Source organism: Aquarana catesbeiana, unplaced genomic scaffold (genome assembly GCF_042186555.1).
Source record: "Aquarana catesbeiana isolate 2022-GZ unplaced genomic scaffold, ASM4218655v1 unanchor237, whole genome shotgun sequence".
Classification (NCBI taxonomy): Eukaryota; Metazoa; Chordata; class Amphibia; order Anura; family Ranidae; genus Aquarana; species Aquarana catesbeiana.
Window position 1 is genome coordinate 220,813 of NW_027362665.1, and position 18,063 is coordinate 238,875.

General features: G+C 45.0%; 3 protein-coding genes and 1 pseudogene across 6 annotated transcripts in view; 2 read left to right on the plus strand and 2 right to left on the minus strand.

Annotated features, from left to right (window-relative positions):
- Window positions 1-18,063, plus strand: part of LOC141122012 (uncharacterized) — a 373,719-nt gene that overhangs the window by 90,073 nt on the left and 265,583 nt on the right. The window lies entirely within an intron of this gene.
- Window positions 1-18,063, minus strand: part of LOC141122007 (uncharacterized) — an 88,960-nt gene that overhangs the window by 54,232 nt on the left and 16,665 nt on the right. The gene's annotated exons all lie outside the window — the stretch shown is intronic.
- LOC141122023 (uncharacterized) overlaps window positions 1-18,063 on the plus strand; it is a 313,410-nt gene that overhangs the window by 23,773 nt on the left and 271,574 nt on the right. The gene's annotated exons all lie outside the window — the stretch shown is intronic.
- LOC141122019 (uncharacterized) lies at window positions 638-9,005 on the minus strand (annotated as a pseudogene).

Sequence of the window (18,063 nt, forward strand, 5' to 3'; positions counted from 1 at the left end):
AGTTCTTATTCTGGTTTACTCCAAGACTGGTGCTGTCTAGTTCTTGGGGTAACTATAGCCAGATTCACTGGTCTCGTGTTCCAGAGCTTGGGAAGCAGCTTCTTGGCGGAGATACCCAGTCAGGATGTTCGGAGTCTATCACAGGTTCTATCTCACCTTTTTTTTTTTTTGAGGGTCTCTTACCCTTCATTCCCTTACTTAATTTAATGCCCATAATGACTGGCCAGTCTCCTCTACTTGTGCCTATACCCTCTTGCCTCTAAACTACTTTATATAGCAGATGTGTACTACATATACCTGTGAACACTCTGATGGAGAGTAGACAGTGACAAAATAACATATAACCAGTTTGATTAAGGGGAGTAAAATAGGTACCCTTTATCCCTAAAATGTTTTACAGATCAAGGAAGTCTGATAACTCAAATGTAAGCAAAAGGCTGATTATCAGAAATTCCCGGATCGTTTCAAGCTCCTCTTTTTAGATTCTCAGGATCACCTGTAAATCACCTCCTAGGCAAAGCTTGCCATCTGATATGGAATTTTATTGATAGGCAACTCCTATCCTCATATTGATTAGTGGTTTCAAATTAATTATAACTACTGCAGTAGGGAACAGACATAAAAGATACACTCCGCATCTTTCCAAATAACTGTTGTGTTTTATTATGACACAATTGAAGGTTTTTATACACAAGATTATGTAGGTATCACATTAATATTACAATTGTACTTGTATGGTTACAAGGGGCGTAACATAGGCAGGCTCATTCTAATCAGGACTCTAAAGAATGCAAACATGTAATGAAAACATTATTAGTGCCGTGTGCAATACATACAAAGTAGAATACAATTATATACAGAACTTACACATTTCCTCTACGGTAAAAACATGCCCCCAAATGACCTCATTTGTAAAGTAGACAGAGACACCAGTACTGGAGTTTAATAATGCGTCTGCTAACAGCAGTACTGGAGTTTAATAATGCGTCTGCTAACACCAGTGCTGGGGTTTAATAATGCGTCCGCTGACACCAGTGCTGGAGTTTAATAATGCGTCCGCTGACACCAGTGCTGGGGTTTAAAAATGCATCTGCTGACACCAGTGCTGGGGTTTAAAATGCCTCTGCTAACATCAGTGCTGGGGTTTAATAGTGCGTCCGCTGAAACCAGTTCTGAGGTTTAATAATGCATCCGCTGACACCAGTGATGGGTTTAATAATACATACGCTGACACCAGTGCTGGGGTTTAATAATGCGTCCGCTAACACCAGTGCTGTTGTTTATTAATGCGTCTGCTAACATCAGTGCTCGGGTTTAATAATGCGTCCGCTAACATCAGTGCTCGGGTTTAATAATGCGTCCGCTAATACCAGTGCTGGGGTTTAATAATGCGTCCACTAACACCAGTGCTGGGGTTTAATAATGCATCTGCTGACAACAGTGATGGGGTTAATAATGCGTCTGCTCACATCAGTGCTGGGGTTTAATAATGCGTCCGCTGACACCAGTGCTGGGGTTTAATAATGCGTCCGTTGACACCAGTTCTGGGGTTTAATAATGCGTCCACTAACATCAGTGCTGGGGTTTAATATTGCGTCCGTTGACACCAGTGCTGGGTTTTAATAATGCGTCCCTTAACACCGGTGCTGGGATTTATTAATGCGTCCGCTAACACCAGTGCTGGGGTTTATTAATGCGTCTGCTGACACCAGTGCTGGGGGTTAATAATGCGCCTGCTGACACCATCGATGGGGGTTAATAATGCGTCCGCTGGGGTTTAAAACAATGCGTCTGCTGACCCCAGTGCTGGGGGTCAATAATGCATCCGCTGACACCAGTACTGTTGTTTTTGAAGTTTGCATGCGGCCCCCATGGGATATGAAAACTTGTCTTGTGGCCCTCAGGTAATTTGAGTTTGAGACCCCTGCTCTAAAGAAAACAATGGTTAACAAAAAAACACAATAACAATATGAGATTAACTCAATAAAAACAACAACTTTTTTTAACTGAAATCTAAACCAAAAAAGTGAAAAAAATATATGCTGAAGCAAAGGAGCAATCCACTCACTGACCCCACAGGCCACTCATGCTTGGGCATGCACATTTTTTTAAACTGTGGATGGCAAATCTCCTCCTGCAGCGCTGCAGGAATGGATGTATGTATTCTGAGAGCAACACCCCGCTGCTGTCAGAATAAACAGATCAGTGCTGCAGCTGATTGGTGTTCCTGCAAAGTAAATTACAATGGTTAAATCGTAACTCCCCTTTTGTTGAGAAAAAAACATTCCCCTCTGGGTGATCTGTGTACATTGCAGGGATTATAACAACCTTTGTTGCGGATTCCTACCTTTTGTTATTCTGAAGAATTCCCTGTGTGTTTGTCTGTGCCTCTGTTCTAAGTAAGTCTAATGGAAGTGGTTTCATAATTAACTGTCAGGTGTGCAGCTGCAGGGCACTAATGAGGAAAGCTGCTGGGCCTGCATCCCTTTAGACGTGTTCCTATTAAAAGTATCTCTCCAAAAAATGACATTTTTGTTTCAGGGGATGCCCGAAATCTAAATTGTATCTTAGGGCAGAATTCTTGGAAAATTGGTGAGCCAATCACACAAGCAGGAAATTATGGGGAGTGGTCAGTACACACTGTGTACAGGACAACTCCAGGTAGCCATATTGCAATGTATTCTCAGAAAATTACATTGGATGCAGATTGAAAAGGAAAGGTGATTTTTAATAACATTCAATCACAATATGATTAGTGTCACAATTATATGCGCTATATTATTTTTTCTTTGGTTGCTTTTTTTCCCACGCAAGTGTAGTTACCCTTAAACCACTTCACGCAAATTGTTGTACCCGTACGTCGGTACTATGATGCTAAATACCATTGTTATGGCAGCAGCTAGCTTACATAATTACATATTAGAAGAGGTTGAAAAGACACACGTCCATCAAGTCCAACCTCTGTGTGTGATTATATGTCAGTATTACATTGTATATCCCTGTATGTTGCGGTGCTTATCTAATCGCTTCTTGAAACTATTGATACCCCCTGCTGAGACCACTGCCTGTGGATGGGAATTCCACATCCTTGCCGCTCTTACAGTAAAGAACCCTCTACATAGTTTAAGGTTAAACCTCTTTTCTTCTAATTTTAATGAGGGGCCATGTGTCTTGTTAAACTCCCTTCTGCGAAAATGTTTTCTCCCTATTGTGGGGTCACCAGTACGGTATTTGTAAGTTGAAATCATATCCCCTCTCAAGCGTCTCTTCCCCAGAGAGAATAAGTTTAGTGCTCGCAACCTTTCCTCATAACTAATGTCCTCCAGTCCCTTTATTAGCTTTATTGCCTTTCTTTTTACTCGCTTGATTTCCAGTACATCATTCCTGAGGACTGGTGCCCAGAACTGGACAGCACACTCCAGGTGCGGCCGGACCAGAGTCTTGTAGAGCGGGAGAATTATCATTTTATCTCTGGAGTTGATCCCCTTTTTAATGCATGCCAATATTCTGTTTGCTTTGTTATCAGCAGCTTGGCATTGTATGCCATTGCTGAGCCTATCATCTACTAGGACCCCCAGGTCCCTTTCCATCCTAGATTCCCCCAGAGGTTCTCCCCCCGTCTATAGATTGCATTCAGATTTTTGCCACCCTAATGCATTATTTTACATTTTTGATACATTAAACCTCATTTGCCATGTAGTTGCCCACCCCATTAATTTGTTCAAATCTTCTTGCAAGGTTTCCACATCCTGCGGAGAAGTTATTGCCCTGCTTAGCATCATCCGCAAAGAACCCTGGGGGACCCCACTACCCATCCCTGACCATTCTGAGTACTCCCCATTTATCACCACCCACTGAACTCGCCCTTGTAGCCAGTTTTTAATCCATGTACTCACCCTATGGTCCATGCCAACGCACCTTATTTTGTACAGTAAACGTTTATGGGGAACTGTGTCAACTGCTTTTGCAAAATCCAGATACACCACGTCTATGGGCCTTCCTTTATCTAGCTGGCAACTCACCTCCTCATAGAAGGTTAATAGATTGGTTTGGCAAGAACGATTCTTCATGAATCCATGGTGATTACTGCTAATGATACTGTTCTCATTACTAAAATCTTGTATATAGTCCCTTATCAACCCCTTCAAGAGCTTGTATACTATTGATGTTAGGCTGTCATAAACCTGGTATTTTCAGGAACAGCATGCGTTTCTCTTTAAAATAAAAGTGGTCTCTGTGGCGGATTCACCGCAAGATCAGTTTTATCGGTGGCGGGAGAGGGGCCCCCCACCCTCCAAGGTGGCCAGTGAAATGTATGATGGACTCATCTACATAGATGGTTTGTTGGGGCGTATACACATCTGCAAATTTCTGGGACAGGTAGTTTATGAGGGGCAGAATTTTGTAAAGCTGATCATATTCAGGATCACCCCGAGGACGACAAAGTGTGTGATCACTAAAACGCATTATCGTCTCATATCTATGCTTGACCATTGCAGCAGAGAACACGGGCATATGATGAATCGGGTCTCTGGACCAATATGATTGCAGCTCATTCTTTTTAGTAATGCCCATGTTGGGTGTAAGGCCCAAAAAAAGTTTTACATTTATAAACCTTGATAGGTCTCCATGCGAATTGTCTTGCAAGAGTTGAATTTGGGTTGGTGGTGATGTATGGTTGTGTGTATAAATTCCTTCAGCTCACAATTGATCGATACAGATTTTCCGTGAAAAACATAAAAAAAAAAAAATTTAGGGGAGTTGGTAAATTTGCTGTTTCCATCTGAATTCCGGGTTGGGCAGTGAATGGGGGGGGGGGGGGCAGAATCTGTGGGCTGCCAAACACTATGGGCTCTATGGGTGAATCCTTGGTGTCTGCGAATGCTACTAGTGCTAGCTACCTCACCAGTTTGGACTGCATTTTTGCGACTCGCCAGGTCATCACAAAATACTTCTGTCCTGGTATATAAAACACTAGGATGTACTAGGCTGCTGGTGCCTGCCAGCTCACCAAAAGGTAGTGTGGCATTAGTACTGGCCTCCTGCTGCATATTAGACAAATCAAGTGTTCCTAGCATTTCAGCTACCCAGGGTCGGGTACGCCTAACCTTAGCAGGGACCTCTTCTCCATCCTCTGAGCTCCCTGTCAGGGTGCCGCTGCTCTATACAGGTTTGTATTCAGAGCCTGATTCTGTCAGTGAGGACTCCTCCATCGCTCTCAGCTGTCGTACTCAGAATCCTGTAGGCCTCTTCACTAGAGTACCTTTGTTGGGACATTTTGGCCACTAAATTCACAGATACCTAGTGTGACTCACGGGAAAAAGAGCTCCTGGCTGTCAGGGACTGCTTGAACTACTACAAATGTGGCAAGGTCTCCAGCCTCCTTCAGTCTAATGAGAACCTCCAGGGCCAGAGATAGCTGACATCCTTCTGTATATGGTTGGTTGTGAGGCATAGTGGGTGCAAGGTGGAAGTTTTTGGGCGCCAGACACGTTTATTTCTCTTACAAACTTTTTGGGGGAAAGAGGGTTAGGGCCAGCAGTTGCAAGATTAATTAGCAGACTCGGAGGCTTCCATAGGAGGACAGCCATGCAGGGAAATGCATCCAGCAAGAAGCCACATCTTCACGTGCAGGAATGCTGTTTCCTATGGCAACAGTCCTTACCACTTCCTAACACAAAGCATAACAGTTTTTTCACCTTCACTACAACTTCTCCTTGTAGTTCTTCAGCACACTGAGCTCCCGGTCTCTCACTAGATCCTCTGATTCACTGACTCTGAATCCCTTCAGCTCCTCCAATCTTCACGGTGGTATCTTCCTCAAGCGTCACCCCCACCTCTGTGCTTGGTTCCTAGTTTGGCACTTCCAATACTTCACAAGCTTCACCCCACTGGCCTGCTCGGTCCCTGGCTTGACACACAAGGCCGCGAATGCGGCTTCTCCCTTGTGTGAGATTTCTGATGTGTGGAAAGACTGGACTTCTGTGAAAAACATTTCCCGCACTCAGGGCAGGAATACGGCTTCTCCCCCGTGTGAGATCTCTGATGTGTGTAAAGACTGGACTTGTCTGAAAAATATTTCCCACACTCAGGACAGGAATACGGCTTCTCCCCCGTGTGAGATCTCTGATGTGGGTAAAGACTGGACTTGTCTGAAAAACATTTCCCACACTCAGGACAGGAATACGGCTTCTCCCCTGTGTGAGATCTCTGATGTGTGTAAAGACTGTGCTTCTGTGAAAAATATTTCCCGCACTCAGGACAGGAATACGGCTTCTCCCCCGTGTGAGATCTCTGATGTGTGTAAAGATCGGACTTCTGTGAAAAACATTTCCCGCACTCAGGACAGAAAAACGGCTTCTCTCCTGTGTGAGATCTCTGATGTGTGGAAACATGGGACTTCTGTGTAAAACATTTCCCACACTCAGGACAGGAAAACGGCTTCTCTCCTGTGTGAGATGTCTGATGTCTGTAAAGATCGGACTTCACTGAAAAACATTTCCCGCACTCAGGACAGGAATACGGCTTCTCCCCCGTGTGAGATCTCTGATGGCTGTGAAGTTTGGACTTCTATGAAAAACATTTCCCACACTCAGGACTGGAATACGGCTTCTCCCCCATGTGAGATCTCTGATGGCTGTAAAGTTTGGACTTCTGTGAAAAACATTTCCCACACTCAGGACAGGAATACGGCTTCTCCCCCATGTGAGATCTCTGATGGCTGTGAAGTTTGGACTTCTGTGAAAAACATTTCCCACACTCAGGACTGGAATACGGCTTCTCCCCCGTGTGAGATCTCTGATGTCTGTAAAGACTGGACTTCTCTGAAAAACATTTCCCACACTCAGGACAGGAATACGGCTTCTCCCCCGTGTGAGATCTCTGATGTGTGTAATTACTGTGCTTCTGTGAAAAATATTTCCCGCACTCAGGACAGGAATACGGCTTCTCCCCCATGTGAGATCTCTGATGTTTGGAAAGATCGGACTTCTGTGAAAAACATTTCCCGCACTCAGGACAGGAATGTGGCTTCTCCCCTGTGTGAGATCTCTGATGTGTGTAAAGACTGGACTTCTGTGAAAAACATTTCCCGCACTGAGGACAGGAATACGGCTTCTCACCTGTATGAGATCTTATATGCACATTAAGACCAGATTCAAAACGGAAACACTTCCCGCACTCAGGACAGGAATACGGCTTCTCCCCTGTGTGAGATCTTTTATGCCTATTAAGATGGGATTTAGAATGGAAACACTTCCCGCACTCAGTACAGGAAAAGCTCTTCTCTGTTGGAAGGACGGCACCATCCCTCACAGTCTGAGGTTCCTCAGGATAAGAGGAATACGATGGTCCATCTACACTGTGTGGTGCCGGATGGACATTTGAGGTAGTCGGGTTTTCTCCTGGACTATACTGTGTGATGTCCTCATCTTCTACTTTACAGTCTGGAGACAAAGTGAGACAATCCTCTGAGATTTTCCTCATCTCCCGTCCATCTACTAAAATAGGAATACAAAGATTATTACTAGACATGAGCAGATTGTTTCCCCTAAACCAGGACTCCGCCCACATCAGGCAGCTTTGTCTCTGAGGATCTTACAATTCCCCGTAACTAGTAAATGGGTCTTATAAAACTGAAGGTATACAGGTCCAAAAAACGTCCCCCAAGCCTGTATTACCACCTCTGCGCTGAGATTTAAATATCAAGGCCCTATCGGAGTTGCCACTTAAATATTAAGGTAAATAAGAAACTGAATTCACCAAAAAATAGTAGGGATGAATAGTGGCACTAACCCCCAGATGGTGGGGAGATGCCAGATACTCCTATATAACCAATAAACTGCAGTGGGTACAGAAGTGTACTGGATAATAGAATGATGTACCTGGAGTAAGCTAACACTACATGGGTAAGGTAATCTTCCCTATTACCCAAAAGATAAATATATCAAGTAATAAACTGAAAATAAAAGCCTAACACCCCGTGACAGTAGTGTAAAAAATGATAACAATATTAATGTAATATGAATATCCACAAGAAAATATCTTGATTATGAAGGGAATAATGCAAAATCCAAAATTTATGTGTAAAAATAATAATAATAACAGTCCAAATAGATCGTGAAAAAGATGAAGAAAATCCAAAGAGTGAAGGTGACTCCAAACTAATCAGCTGTGTTTCAAAACATCCACCACACCTCCGTGACGTGATTCCACTCCCTTCTGAAGTTCAAACTCACCAGCTTTTAAGGTCTCCCACTCTCGTGTTTGGCCTGACAGGGCTTTTAACCCACTCTCATGGGGGTCAGCATGCGAGCATACACATCCACTGCTCAATAGGCCGGACACCTTCCTTACGTTGGTGCTGTGACATACAAATAAAAGACTCACCCGTCCGCAGCACTCGTCCCTCCCTTATATTTTAATATCCGCAAATGTAGATAAAATGAATGTAGCCCAGCCGAGCCACGGATAGAATCCCAACAATGTGGGGCAAATAATCATATATATATATATGGAATTTGGCCCAGTGATCATAATAGAAGATAATAGGACATAAACGTATGGAGGTTAATAAGGCGCTGGCACTGTAAAAATGACAGAAAAGCCTGGCAAGCATAAGAATATATCAGATTAATAATCATTAAGTGGAACAGAAGAAGCCTAAAGTTTACACTCCAGGGATTTAGCATAGCGGTACAAATATGTAATGCATTGCAGCCATAGTTAAAGGTAAAAGGAGATAACTGTTAGGGAGTGTATTATCTTGCTGGTCTGAACAGTCAGCAGCAAATAACATCCTTCCTAGTGTCTGTTAGATAGAAACACCGAGCTATTTGTTTGCTCTAGTAGTTCCTGTAGCTACTTCTACAAGCATAAATAGAAGAAAGTATAGTGTAATTACCTGTAGGGCACACAGCGTGCCACGAATCCCGGCGGATATACATCCGTCCACTATGCAGTATGCTTTCTAACTGTCCTAAGCATATGATGGTGAGAGCACTCTCATCGTCTGCTTAGAAGTGCGCAATCCCACCGGAAGTGAAGGGTCAGTGATGACCCCTGACTTCACTTCCGGTGTGGGAGCCCCTGAATGACACCTGCGCCGAGAGGCCAGACAGCGGCCGCCAATGCGCATGCGCCACCAGTCGCACGACCGAAGGCATGCGAAGGAAGTGAGGGAGGGAGTAAAGATATCCCAACCCCCCTCCAGGGGCACCCGAATACCTCCACTGATTACCATTAGTTCAGGGAGGCTGATTCGCCGCATCCCGAGCACAATAATACTGATAAGGCCGAGACCTGGCCCTTGATAGTACTCAAAGCCAGCTTCATCTCTAATCCCAATTGTAGAAAATCAAGAATTCTACCTATCACATATTTTCTGGGACGCCAACCCCTGGATTCACACCAGGATACATAAGCTTTCCAGACTCTATGATAAATTACTCTGGAAGCTGGCTTCCTTGCATTGATCAAGGTAGAGATCACAGGACTTGAAAGCCCACGACTCTTCAGAATGTGGGTTTCAATAGCCAAACCGTCAAATTTAGCGTTTGTAAGGCAGGATGGAACACTGGACCTTGAGATAACCAGTTCTGGGCACCAGTCCTCAGGAAGGATGTACTGGAAATGGAGCGAGTACAAAGAAGGGCAACAAAGCTAATAAAGGGTCTGGAGGATCTTAGTTATGAGGAAAGGTTGTGAGCACTGAACTTATTCTCTCTGGAGAAGAGACGCTTGAGAGGGGATATGATTTCAATTTACAAATACTGTACTGGTGACCCCACAATATACAAATACCGGATTGGTGACCCCACAATATACAAATACCGGACTGGTGACCCCACAATATACAAATACCGGACTGGTGACCCCACAATATATAAATACCGGACTGGTGACCCCACAATATACAAATACCGGACTGGTGACCCCACAATATATAAATACCGGACTGGTGACCCCACAATATACAAATACCGGATTGGTGACCCCACAATATACAAATACCGGACTGGTGACCCCACAATATACAAATACCGGACTGGTGACCCCACAATATATAAATACCGGACTGGTGACCCCACAATATATAAATACCGTACTGGTGACCCCACAATATACAAATACCGGATTGGTGACCCCACAATATACAAATACCTGACTGGTGACCCCACAATATACAAATACCGGACTGGTGACCCCACAATATATAAATACCGGACTGGTGACCCCACAATATATAAATAGCGGACTGGTGACCCCACAATAGGGATAAAACTTTTTCGCAGAAGAGAGTTTAATAAGACTTGTGGCCACTCATTACAATTAGAAGAAAAGAGGTTTAACCTTAAACTACGTAGAGGGTTCTTTACTGTAAGAGCGGCAAGGATGTGGAATTCCCTTCCACAGTCGGTGGTCTCAGCGGGGAGCATTGATAGCTTCAAGAAACTATTAGATTATCACCTGAATGACCGCAACATACAGGGATATACAATGTAATACTGACACATAATCACACACATAGGTTGGACTTGATGGACTTGTGTCTTTTTTCAACCTCACCTACTATGTAACTATGTAACTATAACAGGTCAGGGTCCATGGGGAACCCACCGTCATCCTTACTATTTCTGCATACCACGTCCTTCTGGGCCAAGCGGGGGCTACCAAAAGTACCGACTTCCTTTCCTGCCTGATCCTGCGAAGGAGTCGTGGCAGCAGCAGAATAGGCGGGAATGCATAAATCAGTGAGAACCGATGCCACGGAATCACCAACGCATCCGTCCCGCCCACGAATTTGTCTATCCTTTTGTTGAATCTGGATGCAAAGAGATCTACATCTGGAACCCCCCATCTTTGTCATATGGCCTAAAAGACGTTGGGATGAAGAGACCATTCCCCTAGGAGTAACTGCTGGCGACCTAAATAGTCCGCCTGCCAGTTCTCTATCCCTGGAATGAAAAACTGCCGATATGCATGGCAACTGCTTCTCTGCCCAGACTAAGATCTGGTTCACTTCTCTTTGAGCAGCCGGGCTCCTGGTGCCTCCCTGATGATTGATATAAGCCACTGCTGTGGCATTGTCGGACTGGATCCTGACTGGGCAACCCTGTAGCCTGATAGTTCAGGCCTTTAGGGCTAGATACGCCACACGGATCTCCAGAATGTTGATGAGTAAGGTCCTCTCGGTCTTGGACCATACCCCTTGGACCGCAGACTGTTCCAGAACTGCTCCCCAACCTGAAAGACTGGCATCTGTTGTTACCACCATCCAGGTAACCGGTAGAAAGGATTTCCCATTCTGCAGGCTTTCGGGTATTAACCACCAATTGAGGCTCTGATGCACCGCATGAGACAGGTGCATCGGAAAATCTAATGCCTGAACCTTCTTGTTCCAGGCAGACAGAATACTGTGTTGCAGCAGTCTTGAATGAAACTGAGCATAGGGAACTGCTTGATGAAGCCACCATCTTTCCCAGCAGCCTCATACAAAGGCGGACAGAAGGACCCCCTTTTTGGTCCTGACCACCAGAATCAGCTCCCTTAAGGTAGTGATCTTTGCCTGAGGTAAAAATACCTTTTCCTGGCTTGTATCTATGATCAGACCAAAATACTCCAGTCTTCTTACTGGTTTTAGGAAAGATTTCTCTAGGATGAGAATCAAACCTAGGTGTTCCAGATACTTGACTGTGGTCCTCAAGTTCCCATTCAAAGAGGCTACCGACCGGTCTATCAAGAGCAGGTCGTCTAGGTATGCTATGACAGTTATACCCTGAGCCCTTAATCTGGCCAGAGGAGGAGCCAAGATCTTTGTGAAGGAGCCAAGATCTTTGTGAACACTCGAGGCTGGAAATGGCGCCCTCCTATCTCAAAACGCAAAAAATTTTTGATGAGCAGGAAAAATGGGCACATGCAGATATGCATCTCTGATGTCTATCGATGCCAGAAATTCTCCTCCCTGCAGGATGGTGACTACTGTCCGAATTGATTCCATGCGAAAGGACCGAATCCTTAGGAATCGATTCAGATCCCTTAGATCCAGAATGGGTCTGACATCCCCATTTGGCCTTTGGACCCTAAAGAGGTTGGAATAAAATCCCAATCCCTGATCCTTCGTGGGAACCACCATGATGACTTCTTGCGACAAAAGCCGCTCTAACGCTAGAAGGAGCGACTGCTTTTTCTCTGGATCCCTGGGGACATTTGATCTGAGGAAACGAGGAGAGGGAAATTCTTGGAACTCCAGCTTGTAACCTAAGGTTACCATGGAGATTACCCATCTGTCCTGGAAGTCCTCCTGCCAGAGCTTTGAGAACTGTAGCAGTCTTCCCCCCACTCGAGCGAGCGGGGGCGCCCCTTCATAAAGAGGCCTTAGAGTCTTGTCTAGCAGGCCTCTTCCCCCAGGACTTCTTTTGTCCCTGGGGTTGACTCTTGTTCCTTGACCCAGATGGAGGAGGCCGTCATCACTGCCTGGAGGCTGATGCCCCTGGCACTGGGAAAAGAGTCCATTTGAAAGAGGGATGCTTACTCCTCTTCTTAACAGGTAAGAGAGAGCTTTTCCCACTAGAGAAGCTTTGGATATAATTATCCAAGTCTTCTCCAAACAACCTTGTACCACGAAATGGAAATCCAGCCAGAAGTTTCTTACATGGTGCTTCAGCTGACCAATTCTTCAACCACAAGATTCTATGTATATGCACCAACCCAAGTGAAAGACGAGAGGTTTGCACGATAGAATCTCTGACGGCGTCAACAGCAAAACAAAGGGCCGCTGGAAGGTTAGCCAACCCCTGGACCTGCTGTTCAGGAAGAACTTTGATGACCTGCTTAACATGGTCTCTTAAGTATTGACAGACTCCGATCGCTGCCACTGCAGGTTGAGCCACTGAACCTGCTAAGGAGAAAATATCTTTCAACAGGGACTCCATCTTTTTATCCACAGGATCCCTGAGCATCTGAGCATTGTCTACAGGACAAGTCAGACCTTTATTTACGGAGGAAATGGCAGCATCAACGGCCGGTATCCCCCACATTTTAATAAACTTTTCTTCCATAGGATAAAGCGTTAAAAACTTTTTCGGGGGAAAAAAACGTTTATCTGGGTAATAAATAAGCTTTTCAAGTAAATTATGAAAACAGGAAAAGCATGTACTGTTTGAGGAGGTTTCAGTGACCCCAAAGAAGAAGAGGGTTCTTTAACTGATTCAGATACGGGCAACTTAAATGTGGAGCTGACCAATCCAGCAAGGATCTGTACTAAGAGTTTCTCATCCTGAGAAGCCGAAGAGGGTCCCTCTCCACTTGATTCTCAGGAGGAGGAATCATCCGTCCCATCCCGATCCTCTGAAAGGGATTCTTCTCCCTTATCCCAGAGCTCCTCTGCATGAGGGTCCTGGGAAACAGAGGAAGGCCTAGTGTGTTTTCTTCCACTGAGTAAAGATGCAACTACGGCCATTAATCTTTCCTCTAAACCCTTAATGGTTGAGGAAAAAAACCTCCTGTGTAATGTATACAGGGGCTGAAGTGCCAGAAGCAGGTGTAGCTCCTGACCCCAATGGCTCTCCCTGGCTAGCGGTCCCTGGCCCTGGTGCTACAGAAAAGGGGGTCCTCAGAGCCTGAGGGAGATCCCCTAGAGCCTCTGTTTTTTTGGGGTATTTGTACCTCTTCTACCCATAGTGCAAAGCAACAAGGTGGAGGTATCACAAAAAATGAACACTGATTGCTGAGCGATGTAGTCCAGCAACAGCCCTGCTACCAATGCCCAGTCTAGTGTTTCTTTAGTAAATGCTGCCTAGGAGAATGCCTGCGTCCCACCTTACATGCGACCGTCAGCTCTTTGTCCCTCCAAAGGCTGTGTGCACCTGTGAAGTGTGCCTTTTATAGCCTTGCAGCCGGCGATGTGGGCATCTAAGCATGCTGGATGCCGCGCTGATGCTCCACCCCCCCTCTACACCCCCCCCTCGTTTTTCAAAAAACGAGCGCTTCCCGTGGGTGTCGACCCTCCGGGACAAGCGTGGAGGAAAGGCTGGGGGTGGAGGAGGAAGGAGAGAGGGTAGTGATGGGGCCTGCCACATGGCGATGGCGGCGGTGATAGTGCGGTATACTACCGCCTCACAGACCACTTGCGGCCCCCCCTATTTTTGGGGGGAATATCCCAGAGGAGAGCCCCCCATCCCATCCTACCTGGAGCTCGGCTGGAGGAGCTTGTGCAGCGTGAACATCGAGACAGACAATCAAGCATGAGAAGGTATGTGCTCTTGGCAGCCCCCGGTGGTGACAATAGGCATAGCATGCATTTACTTAAAGGAGAAACCTACTAGAATTAAAAAATTCTGTGGAATCTCCCTTACCTAATCCAGCTGCAGGGTTCTGTTATACAGACCCAATCTTCACCTCTCATGGTGGGCTGCGTTTGGAAAAACCTTCAGAGACTGGGGCCCCCTACGGATAGGGGGATCCGCAGTTCTGGGCCTGTAAAGCACCCGGCCAGAAATAAGGCTAGAAAAAACAAAATTCTGAAATGCGGGGTCCAGCTCTCTAAAAAGAGGAAGCGTTACAGGTAAAACCTAATTTCTTCGGACACGAGGCCCGGGTACCATCCAATTCGGCCTAGAAAGGACACTTTGAAATGGATCCGGTTCGCCTGGCTTGTCCCAGTATAGGATATTCCCTTTGGAGCTCAGCACAGGACATCTTTACACATCCAACACCTAAGACACTGGCGAAAAAACTAAGGTATCCCTGTAGAGGGACGGATTATATAGGGGGTTGAACTTTCTGTTTAGGGTGTGACCGGTGTCCAATCACCAGTGATACCTATATAACCCATCAGTAATTACTGAGGCTCTGTGTCCCGTGATGTACAAGAAAGAAAATAAATTTAATTCCTAAATCATTTCATTGACTGTGTGTTTAGCTTGGTAACAGATATCATCGTCACCAGTAAAATCCCATTCCTCTTTAGGGGAAGCTTAGTCTTCCTTCTAATTTTATATTTGTATCTATTATTCAGGGATTGGAGACATATATCTGTGTTTGGAAGAGATCCAACAATCTTTATCCCAGCGGTAAATATAAATATCCAGATATATAGTTGGATATTTAATCCACTCTGAGAATAACAGACAGATAGATGTATTATTAGAGGGAGAATCTGCTACATATCAGAATCAGAGATCAACATTATTAAAATATAAAAAAGAGGTAAAACGCTGTTTTGCAGATGATCAGACAGGAGTGTAATATAATATGATGGATGACAGACTCCCTTGTCATAGACAGGTAGGTGGGTACAAGCTCCCTGCACCTGATGTCACTTATGCTGGCCGAACACAAACTCATTTTTCTTTCACAAAAACATTCATCCAATTTTCTAACCATTAGTGGGTCAAATCGGCATTCATTTTCCACCACAGTGACGGGAAAATTCTAAGGAGCAGAACAGAAAACTTTTCTCCATCGAACAAATTTTCACATCATGTATGTGGTTTGTGGTCAGAAGTTACATTCATTTTATAATTGAATGTTAAAAGCAAGTGGAATTTTAGAGCTACACTCGTCTATTCATCGAATGTACAAATAATTTTTGAATAAATATTTGTGTGAATATTCTCGTCCAAAAATCGATCCGTGTATGGCCAACATAGGACATTTAGTAGCAGCAGCGTGATTTTTTTAAATCATCTGTTATGATGGGGTTACAAAAACAGGGTTATTACCTGTTAACACTCTTTTCCAGGAGTCTTCCAGAGGCTCCTCCCACCTTGTACAGGAAACACATGATACACATTATAAAAGACCCCCCATAGGCCATGGACCCTCAGTATTAACAAATAACTGAAGGAACAGATAAAATAATAAACACTTCCATTGATGCAACCATTAGCGTTACATAATTATTCCTATGAAACAAGGGGGGGGGACAGGACTGAGGCCGTCCTGGAAGACTCCTGGATAAGAGCGTTAACAGATAATAACTCTGTTTTTTCACAGTCATCTTCCAGGGCGGCTTACAGAGAGGAACAAATAGAACTACCTGATCAGGGCGGGACCACAGCCTGCAGCACTTTCCTGCCAAAGGACTGGTCTTGATTTCCAAGCACATCCAGCCTATAGTGCTTTACAAACGTATGAAACCTGGACCAGGTTGCAGCTTTCTGGAGTGGCGAAGCTCCGACTCTTTCAGCCCAAGATGTAAATACTGCTCTTGTGGAATGAGCGTTGACTCCTGTTGGTGGTGGTAGAGATGCTGTCTTGTATGCTTCAATGATTGTTGACTTCATCCACCTGCCGATAGTATTTTTTGATGCCCTTTTACCTTTGCTGGGACTGAACATTACATACAGACTTGTGGAGGATCTCCACTCTTTGGTGCACTCGATATACGCAATCACGCATCTTCTCATGCTTAGATTATTAAACTTGGCCTCCTTATCATTTTTAGGATTATCACAAAAAGACGGGATTACTATTTCTTCCAATCAGTGGAAGCTGGAAGCTACTTTAGGCAGGAAAGCAGGGTCAAGAGAAAGGATAATTTTGTCCTGAGATATTATGCAAAGTGGTACTGCCATTGAGAAGGCTTGAATTTCTCCAACCCTCTTAGCGGAGACAAGTGTCACTAAAAGGATCGTTTTTACGGTCAAAAGTTTTATGGATCAGTCTTCCAGGGACTCGAATGGCTCCCTGCAAAGACTCTGTAGTACCGCGGATAAGTCCCGCGAGGGGAACCTCCTAGATTTGGGAGGCCTTCTTCGACATATGGCTGTGAGAAACCTTTTTATTAGGGGTTCTTCTACTAGCCTACGATTCAGGAAGCTTGATAGAGCAGATACCTGTACCTTGAGGGTACTGACTGCAAGGTTTAGGTCTGCACTTGCTTGGAGGAATTATAGAACCGCCGCTATCATAGGGCCTGAGATTCTGGTTTTGATTGTACGCCAAACACCAAACTTTTTCCAGATCTTGTTGTATATCGTATTGGTGGCGGCTTTCCTGCTGCTAAGGATAGGATCTACTACTCTTCCTGACAGCCCCTTCCGCTCTAAAAGCTCCCTTTCAGTAGTTACGCCATCAGAGAGAGATGGTCCACCTGCAGATGATTCACTGTTCCCTGATGAATGAGGTCTGGCTTGGAAGGGAGTCTGCAAGGATCCGTGGTGCTGAGTTTTAACAGTCCTGGGAACCAAGCTCTCCGAGGCCAAAATGAGGCAATTAGAATGACTTTCGCCCTTGAGGCTCTTAACTTCCATAGTATTTTTGGTATGAGCACAAACTGAGAAAAGGCATACGTTAGGTCTGTTCCCCAAGGTTGTGATAGGGCATCTAGGCCAATACTGAGCCAATCCCTTTGAAGGGAGAAGAACCGGCCCACTTTCCTGTTTACTTTGGTTGCTAACAGGTCTATCTGGGGCATCCCTGATTTTGCCACGATCAGTTCGAACACGGTTTGATTTAAACACCATTCCATCTGTGAAAGAGATTCCCTGCTTAAGGTGTCTGTCAGTGAGATTTGTTCCTTTTTCAAGTCCACAGAAGATAGAAGATTTACTTCCGTCCAACCCAGAATCTTTTCTGCTATACTCATTAGGTCTGCCGGTCTCATACTGTCAGACATCTTGCTATACCCGGGTATGGGGCAGAAGACCCAAAACACATACCCCAGGTGTCTAGATCTAGTAACGTCTATGCTGAAAATGAACATTTTGCTGCCAGCTGAACCCCAGAATCTCCATAAATCCAGTCTAGATACATAAATTGTGTCTGCAGCACAGAGAAGGAAGATTATCCGAGAGAAATACAGGACGGGGAACACAGCTCAGGAAAGTGACCAGGGGATTACAGGCTGATATCACCCAGTCCCCGCCCTACTCTGGACCAATCAGTGAAGGAATGTATTTAGTGTTAATGACCCACCTGTGCTGATCTCTGTAGGAGTGTCCTCCTCTATAAATGTCCCCGTTATTCCATCCTCCTCCATAGACTGCTGATCATCCCTCACATACCTCTCTTCTTCTTCTTTCACCTCAACTTTAGAATCTCTCAGATTTCCACTCTGAA